Source organism: Pristiophorus japonicus, chromosome 3, assembly GCF_044704955.1.
Source record: "Pristiophorus japonicus isolate sPriJap1 chromosome 3, sPriJap1.hap1, whole genome shotgun sequence".
In the NCBI taxonomy this organism is placed as follows: domain Eukaryota; kingdom Metazoa; phylum Chordata; class Chondrichthyes; family Pristiophoridae; genus Pristiophorus; species Pristiophorus japonicus.
This window is the reverse complement of record NC_091979.1, coordinates 253,780,230-253,795,790: the sequence shown is the minus strand read 5'-3', so window position 1 is coordinate 253,795,790 and position 15,561 is coordinate 253,780,230.

Below are 15,561 nucleotides of genomic sequence, written 5' to 3'. Positions count from 1 at the left end.
ACAGTACTGCAGTGAACATATATCGGGCCCCAAAGGCAGGGCGAGAAAATCAGATTGAACAAGTATATTGTGTTGGTTTGCAGAATTCTAATGTCTGACTGATTCAGGTGTCCTCCAAATGAAATAAGGCCACTTTCTGCATTCGTAACAATAGTTTAAAGTATATTTCCTGTGGCCAAAGCCATATAAAAAACGATTTTGCTTCACATTTAATATGTTTGAAGAGAGATGTAAGAGTTGTGATGTACTATATTGTAAGGTGCACGTGTGGTTATTTGGCTATACATTATATAAATTCCTTACTAGTGAAGCTGTCCATATGATTAATGTGCTAAAATACTCGAGGAATAGATTACAACAGTGTGTTCTTACTCTGGCATCTTTACCATTCTTCAAGCATATAAAAACAGATAGCAAGAGTTTCTATAGGTATATAAAAAGGAAAAGAGTGGCTAAAGTAAATTTTGGTCCCTTAGAGTATGAGACCGGGGAATTAGTAATGGGGAACATGGAGATGGCAGAAACTCTAAACAAGTATTTTATATCAGTCTTTACGGTAGAGGACACTAACAATATCCCAACAGTGGATAGTCAAGGGGCTATAGCAGGGGAGGAACTTAACACAATCACAATCACTAAGGAGGTGGTATTCAGTAAGATAATGGGACTAAAGGCAGATAAATCCCCTGGACCTGATGGCTTGCATCCTAGGGTCTTAAGAGAAGTAGTGGCAGGGATTGTGGATGCATTGGTTGCAATTTACCAAAATTCCTTGGATTCTGGGGAGGTCCCAGCAGATTGGAAAACTGCAAATGTAACGCCCCTATTTAAAAAAAGGAGGTAGACAACTAGCAGAAAACTACAGATCAGTTAGCCTAACATCTGTGATTGGGAAAATGTTGGAGTCCATTATTAAAGAAGCAGTAGCAGGACATTTGGAAAAGCATAATTCAGTCAGCATGGATTTATGAAGGGGAAGTCATGTTTGATAAATTTGTTGGAATTCTTTGGGGATGTAACGAACAGGGTGGATAAAGGGGAACTAGTGGATGTGGTATATTTGGATTTCCAGAAGGCATTTGACAAGGTATCACATAAAAGGCTACTGCACAAGATAAACGTTCACGGGGTTGGGGGTAATAGCATGGATAGAGGATTGGCTAACTAACAGAAAACAGAGAGTCGGGATAAATGGTTCATTCTCGGGTTGGCAATCAGTAACTAGTGGGGTGCCGCAGGGATCAGTGCTGGGACCCCAACTATTTACAATCTATATAAACGACTTGGAAGAAGGGACAGAGTGTAACGTAGCCAAGTTTGCTGACGATACAAAGATGGGAGGAAAAGCAATGTGTGAGGAGGACACAAAAAATCTGCAAGAGGACATAGTGAGTGGCTAAGTGAGTGGGCAAAAATTTAGCAGATGGGGTATAATGTTGGAAAGTGTGAGGTCATGCACTTTGGCAGAAAAAAAATCAAAGAGCAAGTTATTATTTAAATGGAGAAAGATTGCAAAGTGCCACAGTACAGCGGGACCTGGGGGTACTTGTGCACGAAACACAAAAGGATAGTATGCAGGTACAGCAAGTGATCAGGAAGGCCAATGGAATCTTGGCCTTTATTGCAAAGGGGATGGAATATAAAAGCATGGAAGCCTTGCTATACTGGGTATTGGTGAGGCCACACCTGGAATACTGCATGCAGTTTTGGTTTCCATATTTACAAAAGGATATACTTGCTTTGGAGGCAGTTCAGAGAAGGTTCACTAGGTTGATTCTGGGGATGAGGGGATTGACTTATGAGGAAAGGTTGAGTAGGTTGGGCCTCTACTCATTGGAATTCAGAAGAATGAGGGGTGATCTTATCGAAATGTATAAGATTATGAGGGGGCTTGACAAGGTGGATGCAGAGAGGATGTTTCCACTAATTGGGGAGACTAGAATTAGAGGACATAATCTTAGATTAAGGGGCCGCCCATTTAAAACTGAGATGAGGAGAAATTTCTTCTCTGAGGTTAGTGAATCTGTGGAATTCACTGCCTCAGAGAGCTGTGGAAGCTGGGACATTGAATAAATTTAAGACAGAAATAGACAGTTTATTAAACGATAAAAGAGTAAGGGGTTATGGGGAGCGGGTGGGGAAGTGGAGCTGAGTCCTTGATCCGATCATCCATGATCGTATTCAATGACTGAGCAGGCTTGAGGGGTCTACTCCTGCTAATATTTCTTATGTTCTTATGTAATCTGTTTTTGTTATGTTAATTGAGGGATCACCTTCTGACAGAGGTGGGAGTGCTACCCTCTGAGTCACTGGCTGACACTGACACAAGAGCAGAGGAGTGGGACTAATTGGATAGTTCTTTGAAATAGCCGGCACAGACACGTTGGGCCGAATGGCCTCCTTCTGTGCTGTATGAACATATGATTCTATGAGCTCCCGCAGTCTTGTTTGTTTGTGGGTTTTTTTTGTTGCAGCTTTGAATTAACTACGAAGATGACTTTAAGTTATAAATTTGACACATGTTACTGAGGAGAGCTTGAAGCAGAAACTTTAATGCAAAAGTGTTCGCCCTCCAACCACAATTTCTGCTGTTATATATCATAAACAAGTGTGAGATTTCATTCAGTTATATGTATAAATAAACCCGTCAAAATCGTTTTGAGCAAGGGCCGATGAGGAATTCACTTTTATCAACTTTTTTGAAGTGCTTGAAGTGAACTATTTGATGTTACGATGTACTATCGGCTGAAAGTGAGCTAAAGTTGCTCATAACATTTTGAGCAGAAAACCAATATTAAGTGTAGAAAATTAATATAATGTTTCCTTTGGTCCAAGAGATTTCAGGGAACGACCCACACAAAAGTTTAATATTAATAAAAAGACTGATATTGGGTAGTTCTTCAAGCAAAAAGGATCAATACTTGAAATAGACATTTACAGTTAGAGTAATGGAAATGAAAATGCTTTAATTATTTAAGAAACAATTGGATACGGCCAAGTGTATTACAGATTATTCTTTCTTAGGACTTTGGGGACAGGGCCCATCTCAGAAGAAAGCAAGGATTAAGGTGAAACTATCGGCTCAATTTTCCCCAAGCTTTTTTTTGCCCGTTTTTTGGAGGCCCAAGTACGCCAAAAAAAAGTTCTAAGTTTCCCCGTTGGATTTCTTCATTTTGGTGTGGCCAAACCTGTCCTTTAGCTTTGGGGTGGAGCCTTGATCTGTGCCAAAGAAATCGGGTTGCCACAGTAACCAGGGACACAAGGCAAGCTGAGGCTGCAAAGTGAAACATACAGCCAGCTCCCAACACATTAAAACTCATTGCATCAACTTAAAAACACATTAAAATATATTGCAGCAACTTATCTCCAATTATTAAAGCTGGGCCGCTCACCGCCCCTAGCCCTGGCTGAAGGGCTTACCGGTCTGCTTCCCGAGCCTGCACCGAGCCCTTTTGCCTGTCCAGCTCCAGTTCCCCCACCCCTCCCGCAGCCCCAAGTGCCTTACCGGTCTCCAGCCACTGATCGAAGGGCTTGACGGTCCGATCCCCCCCCCCCCCCCCCAGCCCCGAGTGCCTTGTCGGTGCCGCTCCCCCCCGCCCCGAGTACCTTGTCGGTGCCGCTCCCCCCCCCCCCCCCCCAGCCCCGAGTGCCTTGTCGGTGCCGCTCCCCCCCCCCCCCCCCCAGTGCCTTGTCGGTGCCGCTCCCCCCCCTCCCCAGCCCCGAGTGCCTTGTCGGTGCCGCTCCCCCCCCCCCCCAGTGCCTTGTCGGTGCCGCTCCCCCCCCCCCCCCCAGTGCCTTGTCGGTGCCGCTCCCCCCCCCCCCCCCAGCCCCGAGTGCCTTGTCGGTGCCGCTCCCCCCCCCCCCCCAGTGCCTTGTCGGTGCCGCTCCCCCCCCCCCCAGCCCCGAGTGCCTTGTCGGTGCCGCTCCCCCCCCCCCCCCAGCCCTGAGTGCCTTACCGGTGCCGCTCCCCCCCACCCCCCCAGCCCCGAGTGCCTTGTCGGTGCCGCTCCCCCCCCCCCCCCAGTGCCTTGTCGGTGCCGCTCCCCCCCCCCCCCCAGCCCCGAGTGCCTTGTCGGTGCCGCTCCCCCGCACCCCCCCCAGCCCCGAGTGCCTTGTCGGTGCCGCTCCCCCCCCCCCCCAGCCCCGAGTGCCTTGTCGGTGCCGCTCCCCCCCGCCCCCCCCAGCCCCGAGTGCCTTGTCGGTGCCGCTCCCCCCCCCCCCCCCCCCAGCCCCGAGTGCCTTACTGGTGCCGCTCCTTGTCGGTGCCGCTCCCCCCCCCCCCCCAGCCCTGAGTGCCTTACTGGTGCCGCTCCTTGTCGGTGCCGCTCCCCCCCCCCCCCCCCTGAGTGCCTTACCGGTGCCGCTCCCCCCCACCCCAGAGTGCCTTGTCGGTGCCGCTCCCCCGCCAGCCCCGAGTGCCTTGTCGGTGCCGCTTCCCCCCCCCCCCCCAGCCCCGAGTGCCTTGTCGGTGCCACTCCCGCCCCCCCAGCCCCGAGTGCCTTGTCGGTGCCGCTCCCCCCCCCCCCACACCCTGCCCTGAGTGCCTTACCGGTCCTACTCCCCGCTCCTAGCCCTGGCCGAAGGGCTTGCCGGTCCGCTACCCCATCGCTATCCCAGGCCGAATGGCCTCCTCTCTTCCAGTCCCTGCACCTAACTACACCTGAAAGGCTTCCCCCCACCCCATCACCCCTCCCCACAACTCCTCACCCCCCCCACCCCCACATCCTCTTCCACCCCTCGCCCCACATGCCCTTCCACCCTCCCCCCCACCTCTCTCTCTCCCCTTCTCTTTCACCTCTCCTGCTGCTGATGCGCTTACCTGCGTCGATTTCCTCACCTGCGCCGATTTCTTTAACTCTCCGGAAGGTTTTTCTGCAGAGGCCACATACGCTGGCCTAAGCAGAACTAGAGTAACTCTCAGCTGGCCAACCTTGCCTAAATGGCCAGAATTGGCACGGTTGGCAAGTTATGCCCCGTTTGGCTGGAAAAAAAACTTACCTAAAAATATCGTAACTAACTGAGTTACGCTGGTGCAAATTGATTGGGGAAACTGTGGATTTTTAACTTAGGCCAAAAAAAGCAGCCTGCTCCAAAAAAACGGCACAAATCACTGGGGAAAATTGAGCCCTATGTTTCCACAGTGAATATTTAATCCAGTCAGGATGAGAAAAGATACGCCTGTCATTTAAATTCTCCACCCCACTCCCACTCTGACCGCTCCGTCCTCGGCCTCCTACACTGTTCCAGTGAAGCTCAACGTCAGCTCGAGGAACAGCACCTCATCTTTTGATTAGGCGCTTTACAGCCTTCCAGACTCAGCATTGAGTTCAACCATTTCACATCCTAACCGCTTCCCCTTTTTTTTCCAGATGGCAGCTGTTGTGATGGTTATGATATTCCCACTTACCTTCCCTAGATCCATCTTTTGTTTCTTTACTTGTCCCATTACCTCTTTCATCTTGCACCATCATCCCTTTTGTCATTTAATCTCTCCTGCCTTCCACCCTATCACAAACCTTCCCTTTTGTTCTTTTCTCGTTCCCCCCCCTCCACTGCCCCCATTTCGCTGCCTCTGTAGAACATCATGCCTTAGAGGGAGTGCAACGAAGGTTCAGCAGACTGATTCCTGGTGATGGGGGCATTGTCCAATGAGGAGAGATTGAGTGGGCAAGGCTTATATTCTCTAGTTTAGAAGAATGAGAGGTGATCTCATTGAAACATACTAAATTTTTACAGGGCTTGACAGGGTAGATGCAGGGAGGATGTTTCCTCTGGCTGGGGAGTCTGGAACCAGGGGTCACTGTTGTGTCCCTAACACAGATGAGACTGCACACAGGGAGGTTAAAGTAACAGTAACCTCAGTCTTTATTAAGACACTCCAGAGTGAGTAACAGGCCTTAGGGGCCGGTTTATATATAGTGGTCCCAAGGGATGCTGGGATCCCTTGGGACTTCAGGGGATGCACTCCCTGGTGGCGGAACAGGGGTGTGCATGCATTACAGATACACAACATCACTCCCCCACCTCCCCCCAAAGTCAAAGTGAAAACAATTTACAAGGTGAGGCGGTCGGGAGCCTTTCTTTCCCTGGTGGACTGCCTCGGTACAAATGTCTGTTCTGATGTGTTGGCTGTGCCCTCGCTGGGCTGGCGTGTTGTTGGCCCTGCAGGGCTGCTGGGTGAGCCTGGCCTTGCTGGGCTGTTGGGCGTGATGGGTTCGACTTCCTGGTCCGGCGTGGTGTCGTTGATCCTTTGGGTGTGTGTTGTGGGCTCGAAAAAAGTGCTGTCTGCTGTGGGTTGTTCAGGGCAGTCTGTGAACCGCAGTGTCGTTTGGTCCAGGTGCTTTCTGCAAATTTGTCCATTGTCTAGTTTGACTACAAACACCCTACTCCCTTCTTTAGCTATCACCATGCCCGCGATCCACTTGGAACCATGTCCATAGTTTAGCACATACACAGGGTCATTCAGATCCATTTTCCGTGACACAGTGGCGCGACCATTGTTTACATTTTGTTGCTGCCGCCTGCTCTCTACCTGATCATGCAGGTTGGGGTGAACCAGCGAGAGTCTGGTTTTAAGTGTCCTTTTCATGAGTAGCTCAGCCGGGAACACCCCTATGAGCGAGTGGGGTCTCGTGTGGTAGCTGAGCAGTACTCGGGACAGGCGGGTTTCGAGTGAGCCTTCTGTGACTCGTTTAAGGCTCTGTTTGATTGTTTGTACTGCCCACTCTGCCTGCCCATTGGAGGCTGGTTTAAACGGGGCCGAGGTGACAAGTTTGATTCCATTGCAGGTCATGAATTCTTTAAATTTGGCACTAGTGAAACATGGCCTGTTGTCACTGACCAGTATGTCAGGCAGGCTGTGGGTGGCAAACATGGCCCTCAGGCTTTCAATGGTGGCGGTGGCGGTGCTTCCCGACATTATTTCACATTCAATCCATTTTGAAAAAGCATCCACCACCACCAGGAACATTTTACCGAGAAACGGGCCTGCATAGTCGACATGGATCCTCGACCATGGTTTGGAGGGCAAGGACCACAAACTTAGTGCTCAACTGAGCACATACGCTGCATTGCTGTACACAGGACTCTAAGTCAGAGTCGATACCGGGTCACCACACATGGGATCTGGTTATCGCTTTCATCATTACTATACCCGGGTATGTGCTGTGGAGATCCGAGATGAACGTCTCCCTGCCCTTTTTGAGTAGCACTACGCGGTTACCCCACAACGGGCAGTCTGCCTGAATGGACAGCTCATCCTTTCGCCGCTGGAACGGCTTGATTAGCTCTTGCATTTCAACGGGGATGCTGGACCAGCTCCCATGCAGTACACAGTTTTTTTACTCGGGACAGCAGAGGATCTTGGCTGGTCCAAGTCCTAATCTGGCCGGCCGTGATAGATGATTTATAATTTTCAAACGCTTCCATGACCATCAACAAGTTTGCAGGCTGCGCCATTTCCACCCCCGTGGTGGGCAATGGTAGCCGACTGAGAGCATCCGCACAGTTCTCGGTGCCTGGCCTGTGGCGAATGGTATAGTTATACGCTGATAGCGTGAGTGCCCACTTTTGTATGCAGGCTGAGGCATTAGTATTTATCCCCTTGTTTTCAGCGAACAGAGATATGAGGGGCTTATGATCGGTTTCCAGCTCAAATTTGAGGCCAAACAGGTACTGATGCATTTTCTTTATCCCGAACACACACGCTAATGCCTCTTTATCAATCATGCTGTAGGCCCTCTCGGCCTTAGACAAGCTCCTGAAAGCATAGGCAACAGGTTGCAACTTCCCCGCAATGTTAGCTTGTTGTAATACACACCCAACTCCGTACGACAATGCATCACATGCTAGCACAAGTCTTTTACACGGGTTATACAATACAAGCAGCTTGTTGGAGCATAAAATGTTTCTGGCTTTCTCAAAAGCAATTACTTGTTTTTTTTCCCCATACCCAGTTCTCACCTTTACGTAATAACAAATGGAGGGGCTCTAAGGGGGTGCTTAACCCCATTAGGAAGTTACCAAAATAGTTGAGAAGTCCCAGGAATGACCGCAGCTCTGTGACGTTCTGTGGCCTGGGCGTAGTCCTGATAGCCTCTGTCTTGGCTTTTGTGGGCCGAATGCCGTCTGCCACGATCTTTCTCTCCATAAACTCCACTTCTGTTGCCATGAAGACACATTTCGACCCCTTCAGCCGCAGCCCTACGCGATCCAGTCGCTGGAGGACCTCCTCCAGGTTTTGTAGGTGCTCGACGGTGTCCCGACCCATAACCAATATGTCATCCTGAAAGACCACTGTGTGTGGTACCGACTTGAGTAGGCTCTCCATGTTTCTCTGAAAGATGGCTGCAGCCAACCAAATTCCAAACGGGCATCTGTTGTAGATGAACAGTCCCTTGTACGTGTTGGTGCAGGTGAGGCCCTTCGAAGACTCCTGCAGCTGCTGCATCATGTAGGCCGAAGACAGGTCGAGCTTGGTGAACGTCTTGCCTCCTGCCAGCGTCGCAAATGGGTCATCTGCCTTAGGTAGCGGGTATTGGTCCTGTAGCGAGAAACGATTAATTGTTACTTTATAATCGTCGCAAATCCTGACCGTGTCATCACTTTTGAGTCCTGGAACAATTAAGCTGACCCATTCGCTGAATTCTATGGGGAGATGATGCCCTTATGTTGCAGCCTGCCCAGCTCGATTTCCACTCTCTCCCTCATCATGTGAGGTACCGCTCGCGCCTTGTGGTGAATGGGTCGTGCCTCTGGGACCAAGTGGATCCGCAGCTTTGCCCCAGAAAAGTTTCTAATGCTTGGCTCATAAAGGGAAGGAAATTTGTTCAGAACCTGGGTACATGAGGCCTCATCGACATGTGATAGTGCTCGGATGTCATTCCAGTTCCAGCAGATTTTGCCAAGCCAGCTCATTCCAAGCAGTGTGGGGCCATCGTCCGGGTCAATCCAGAGTGGCAGTTCGTACACCGTGCCCTCGTAGATGACCTTGACCATGGCGCTGCCCAGGATAGTGATGAGCTCTTTGGTGTACGTTCTCAGTTTCGTGTGGATGGGGCTCGGGGCTGGTCTGAATGCCTTGTTGCACCACAGTCTCTCAAACATCTTTTTACTCATGATGGATTGGCTAGCGCCAGTGTCCAGTTCCATAGCTATGGGTAAGCCATTCAATTTTGCATTTAGCATTACAGGTGGACATTTTGTCTAAAATATGTGCACCTCATGTACTTCAGCATCTGCCTCCTCTTTCTGAGGCTCGAGATTGCTTTGGTCCATCATGGACCAATCTTCGTCTGCCACGTGGTGGTTAGCAGGTTTTGCAGAGCTTGCAGCTCATCTGCAAGCTCGTTCGAGGTGCCCCATTGTTCCATAGCTCTTGCAAACATACCCTTTGAAGCAGCATAAATAGGCTGAATGGAAGCCTCCACAATGTCAACAAGGTGTGAATTGCCTTGCATTCATCCTTTGTTGCAGACTCTGAATCACCTGCGTCACCTGAGGCCTAATGGCAGTTGCAGACTCATGGGTTCTGCCCTGTACGTTTCTGCTTGCGAACACAGTTCCAGTTAATTTATGAACATTGCTAGCACTTGTGTGCTGAGAGATTTGTTTGGTGTTATCACTGGTGGACATAAACGCCTGTGCTATCGCAATGACCTTGCTGAGGGTCGGTGTCTCTCCAGTCAAAGATTTTCATAGGATGGTCTCGTGGCCATTGCCCAGTACAAAAAAGTCTCTGAGCATTTGCTCCAGGTAGCCATCAAAATCACATTGTCCTGCAAGTCGCCTTAGCTCGGCGACGTAGCTCACCACTTCCTGACCTTCAGATTGCTGGCACGTATAGAACCGATACCTCGCCATCAGCACACTCTCCCTCGGGTTAAGATGCTCCCGAACCAGTGTACACAGCTCCTCATACAACTTATCTGTGGGTTTCACCGGAGCCAGAAGATCCTTCATGAGGCTGTAGGTCGGTGCCCCACAGACTGTGAGGAGGACCGCTCTCCTTTTTGCCGCGCTTCCTTCTCCGTTGAGCTCGTTGGCTATAAAGTACTGGTCTAACCGTTCGACATCGGCTTCCCAGTCCTCACCCTCCGAGAACTTCTCGAGGATGCCCACAGTTTGCTGCATCTTTGCGTTGGATTCATGTACTCGTCGCCAGTTGTTGTGTTCCTAACACAGATGAGACTGCACACAGGAAGGTTAAAGTAACAGTGACCTCAGTCTTTATTAAGACACTCCAGAGTGAGGAACAGGCCTTCGGGGCCGGCTTATATGCAGTGCTCCCAAGGGATGCTGGGATCCCTTGGGACTTCACGGGACGCACTCCCTGGTGGCGGAACATGGGAGTGCATGCTTTACAGATACACAACAGTCACAGTCTCAGAATTAGGGGTCAGCCATTTAGGACTGAGATGAGGAGAAACTTCTTCACTCAGAGGGTGGTGAATCATTGTGCTGTACTTTGAAGTGGTACGCCGCCACACTGCCCATGGCCGCCGCTCGCCGCCCCTTTTATGGCCCCGACCTGCCGCTGATGGTCTCTCGCAGTACAGCGTGAACTGGTGCAGGAGAGCCACGGCAGCGAAGAGGGACATCACAAAGGTCTAGGTCAGTGATTGGAGTGCGGGCAGGTAAACCAGGAGTGGCGAGGTCGGGGCGAAGGAGCGGAGAGACAATGTAGAGGGATGTGATCGGGACCCGGGAGAGGCATGAGTTCGGGGCCCAGAAGAGGCGAGGGCCCAGGAGCAGCACGGGCCAGCCCACACTGCGATATGTGTGCGCATTTGGTCTGTGCATCACAGCAGGTCTCCAGTCGTCTTGGTTAATCCTTGCCACTGGACCAAGACCTAGCTCTGTCAAGCCCGTGTGGTGGCTGGTGTGCAACGGCCACCACATGTTAAAAAAATTCACACACAGGCATCTTCCACCCTTCAACATGTAGTTCGGGACCTGGAATATTAGGTCTATCATTGAAACACTCGTGAACTCATCCCTTTTTGGCGTGGAAGCAAGTCATCCTCATTTCGAGGGACTGCCTATGATGATGATGATAATGATGGTGAATCTTTGGAATTCTCTACCCCAGAGGGCTGTGGAGGCTCAGTCTTTGAGTATATTCAAGACAGAGATTCATAGATTTTTGAATATTAAGGGAATCAAGGGATATGGGGACAGTGCAGGAAAATGGAGTTGAGGTAGAAGATCAGCCACGATCTCATTGAATGGTGGAGCAGGCTTGAGGGGCCAAATGTCCTACTCCTGCTCCTAATTCTTATGTTATGTTCTTAAAGGGACCACTGTAGGCTTCTCCAAAAAGGTCATTCTTTTGGGGGTGGGGTTAGGGGGAGGTTGCTCCAAGATTTTTATGGTGCCAGGAGCAGCAGCAATGCTGTTGTTATATGGACAAATGCAGCAGCCAATTTGCACTAGCAAGGTCTCACAAGCATCTGACGAATGAAAGACCAGATAATATGTTCTTTTTGGCTGTGCTGGCTGAAGGGGGAAATGTTGACCAGGACACAGAGAGAACTCTAATCAGATTCTAATGCCCCGTTAATGCACATCATACTATACATTCCCAAGCCTCCTGATTTTGGGTTAATCCCAATTACCTGGGCATTATTCCCTCTGAAAGACAGATTTCAGAATTAACCCTGAAGAAACCCAGAAACATCAACACGCCATTCAGCAGTCCACAGGTAATCTGTGAGCACTGAAACATCGCAGCAGCATTTATGCACCAAAGTAAAAATAAGCAAGATTATAATTCCTTTGTTGCAACAGTTCTGCGAATGAAGAAATAATTTATGCACGCATCAAATTCATGAATTCTAATGAGGGTATTTGCATTGTAAATTACCAGGTAATCCGTTATGCACATCTTACATTAATTGCAATGGTCTGACTGTCCTCATAGGGATTCAAGACATTTGAGTTTAGCAATCACTGTGCACATGATGTGTGCACCAGCCTTTAACACATTTAAAATAAGGAAATTAATGCCTCAGTTTCATATCGAAAATGTGAAGCACTGGTTCCTGAATGCAATGCTTTTTATGATTTCACCTCAAAAGGTGCACAGAGGAAATCTTCCCTATCTCTTTCTGATTCATAGCGACATAGCCTCTTGAGCCTGTTTCACCATTCAATGAGATCATGGCTGATCTGTGACCTAACTCCATATACCCGCCATTGTTCCATATCCCTTAATGCATTTGGTTAACATTTTGGACCAACAGAATTTTAAAGTTCAATTCTTTTTGGCTCGAGCGCTTGAGCAATAATTCTGCCCGTGCAAGTTTAAAATGGGATTGGGATCCATTTCACTGGAGTTTCCATCTGTCTACTAATTTAGGAGCCAGGAAGCAGGCGTGTGGACTCGGAAAGTAGTTGTACCAGCCTATTATCTCCTGGGGGTTGGGTGAGAGAGGTGGTGGGCTCAAAATGCTGTCAAATATATGCAGGTTAAGATCCATGAAGAATAGATTTTATCTGTATGCAACAGCCGTTTTTTGTGTCATGATTACATTTTTATTTTCACGGAGGGATTTGTTTTTAATGAAAGAAAAGATCTTTGAAACAAATGATGACATCAGGAGGAACAGATGTTGGTGTTGATGTTGACGATGGCCTTGGAAGGCTAAGTTTTCAGTTGACCCCAAGCTGTACATATTTGCAGTCAGAACTAAAGATGTAAGCAATCTGATTGGTGATTTCTATCATGGGAATTCCTTCATGTTACAGCCAGATCTTTCCGAGAATCAGAGCATAATACAGCACAGAAGGATGCCATTTGGCCCATCGAGTCTGCACCGGCTCGTTCGAAGAGCAATCCAGTTAATGCCACACTGCCCCCTACTCTTTCCCCATATTGCTACAATTTTTTCTCCAAGTATTTATCCAATTCCCTTTTGAAGGCTCCTATTGAATCTGTTTGCACCACCCTATTAGGCAGTGAATTCCAAATGCTAACCACTCTTTGCCATCTATCCCATCTTGTTACGCACAACTACATTAGCGGGCGAGGAAGAGGCCAGTGTACCCTGTAGCATTCTACTCTGAACTCAGTTTTAAAGGTGTGGAGATTTAAGGCAAAAAATAATTTTTTACAATTTCTGGAGAAAGTCGATCGACCTGAAACGTTAACTCTGTTTCTCTCTCCATTGATGCTGCTTGACCTGCTGAGTATTTCTAGCATTTTCTGTTTTTATTTCAGATTTCCAGCATGTGCAGTATTTTGCTTTTGTTTAATTGTTCTATATTTGGCCCAAACTTTGTTCACTCACTTGCTTTTAACGTAGAAAATAGGTGCAGGAGTAGACCATTCGGCCCTTCGAGCCTGCATCACCATTCAATAAGATCATGGCTGATCATTCACCTCAGTACCCATTTCCTGCTTTCTCTCCATACCCCTTGATCCCTTTAGCTATCAGGGCCATATCTAACTCCCTCTTGAATATATCCAATGAACTGGCCTCAACAACTCTCTGCGGTAGGGAATGCCACAGGTTAACAACTCTCTGAGTGAAGAATTTTCTCCTCATCTCAGTCCTAAATGGCTTACCCCTTATCCTTAGACTATGTACGCTGTTTCTGGACTTCCCCAACATCGGGAACATTCTTCAAACCTGTCTAGTCCTGTCAGAATTTTATATGCTTCTATGAGATCCCCTCTCATCCTTCTAAACTCCAGTAAATACAGGCCCAGTCGATCCAGTCTCTCCTCATATGTCATTCCTGCCATCCCGGGAATCAGCCTGGTGAACCTTCGCTGCACTCCCTCAATAGCAAGAACGTCCTTCCTCAGATTAGGAGACCAAAACTGAACACAATATTCCAGGTGAGGCCTCACTAAGGCCCTGTACAACTGCAGTAAGACCTGCCTACTCCTATACTCAAATCCCCTAGCTATGAAGGCCAACATACCATTTGACTTCTTCACCGCCTGCTGGACCTACATGCCAACTTTCAATAACTGATGTACCATGACACCCAGGTCTCGTTGCACCTCCCCTTTTCCTAATCTGCCACAATTCAGATAATATTCTGCCTTTGTGTTTTTGCCACCAAAGTGGATAATCTCACATTTATCCACATTATATTGCATCTGCCACGCATTTGCCCACTCACCTAACCTGTTCAAGTCATCCTGCAGCCTCTTAGCATCCCCCTCACAGCTCACACCGCCACCTAGTTTAGTGTCATCCGCAAACTTGGAGATATTACACTCAATCCTTCATCTAAATTGTAAAGAGCTGGGGTCCCAGCACTGAGCCTGCGGCACCCCACTAGTCACTGCCTGCCATTCTGAAAAAGACCCGTTTATCCCGACTCTCTGCTTCAATGTTGGAATCAATTATTAAAGATGAAATAGCAGCGCATTTGGAAAGCAATGAAGGGATCGGCCCAAGTCAGCATGGATTTATGAAAGGGAAATCATGCTTGACAAATCTTCTAGAATGTTTTGAGGATATAACTAGTAGAGTGGACAGGGGAGAACCAGTGGATGTGGTGTATTTGGACTTTCAAAAGGCTTTTGACAAGGTCCCATACAAGAGATTGGTGTGCAAAATTAAAGCACATGGTATTGGAGGTAATGTACTGACGTGGATAGAGAATTGGTTGGCAGACACGAAGTAGAGAGTCGGGATAAATGGGTCCTTTTCAGAATGGCAGGCAGTGACTAGTGGGGTGCCGCAGGGCTCAGTGCTGGGACCCCAGCTATTTACAATATACATTAATGAGTTGTTGATGCCAGTTCATTAGATATATTCAAGAGGAAGTTAGATATGGCCCTTCGGGTTAAGGGGATCAATGGGTATGGAGAGAAAGCAGGAAAGTGGTACTGAGGGAATGAAAGGCCCAGCGGGAGCTCGAGTACCAGCGGCAGTTGGCGAGAGGTGGGACCAGCGTCGGAGCGGCCTATTAAAGGCCCAGCGGGAGCTCGAGTACCAGCGGCAGTTGGGGAGAGGCGGGAGCAGCGTCGGAGCTGCCTATAAAAGGCCCAGCGGGAGCTCGAGTACCAGCGGCAGTTGGGGAGAGGCGGGAGCAGCGTCGGAGCGGCCTATAAAAGGCCCAGCGGGAGCTCGAGTACTAGCGTCAGTTGGCGAGAGGCGGGAGCAGTGTCGGAGCGGCCTATAAAAGGCCCAGCGGGAGCTCGAGAGCCAGCGGCAGTTGGTGAGAGGTGGGAGCAGTGTCGGAGCGGCCTATAAAAGGCGTACCAGTGCAGCTACAGCGGGAGAGAAAGCAAAATAGAAGTAGAAAGGAATCAAAAGGTGACGTCACAGCCAATGGGGTAAGTGATTGGCTGGTGATTGGTGAGTAGCTTTTCTTTTTCTTTTTTATATCAGTAAGTGAACTGTAACATTGTTATTACCAATTTAAGGATATCTAAGGGTTAAGGCATGGCAGGAGAGCTCGGTCACGTGATATGCTCCTCCTGTACCATGTGGGAACTCAGGGACACTTCCGGTGTCCCTGATGACTACGTGTGTGAGAAGTGTATCCGCCTCGAGCTCCTGACGGTCTGCGTTGCGGAATTGGAGCTGAGGGTGGATT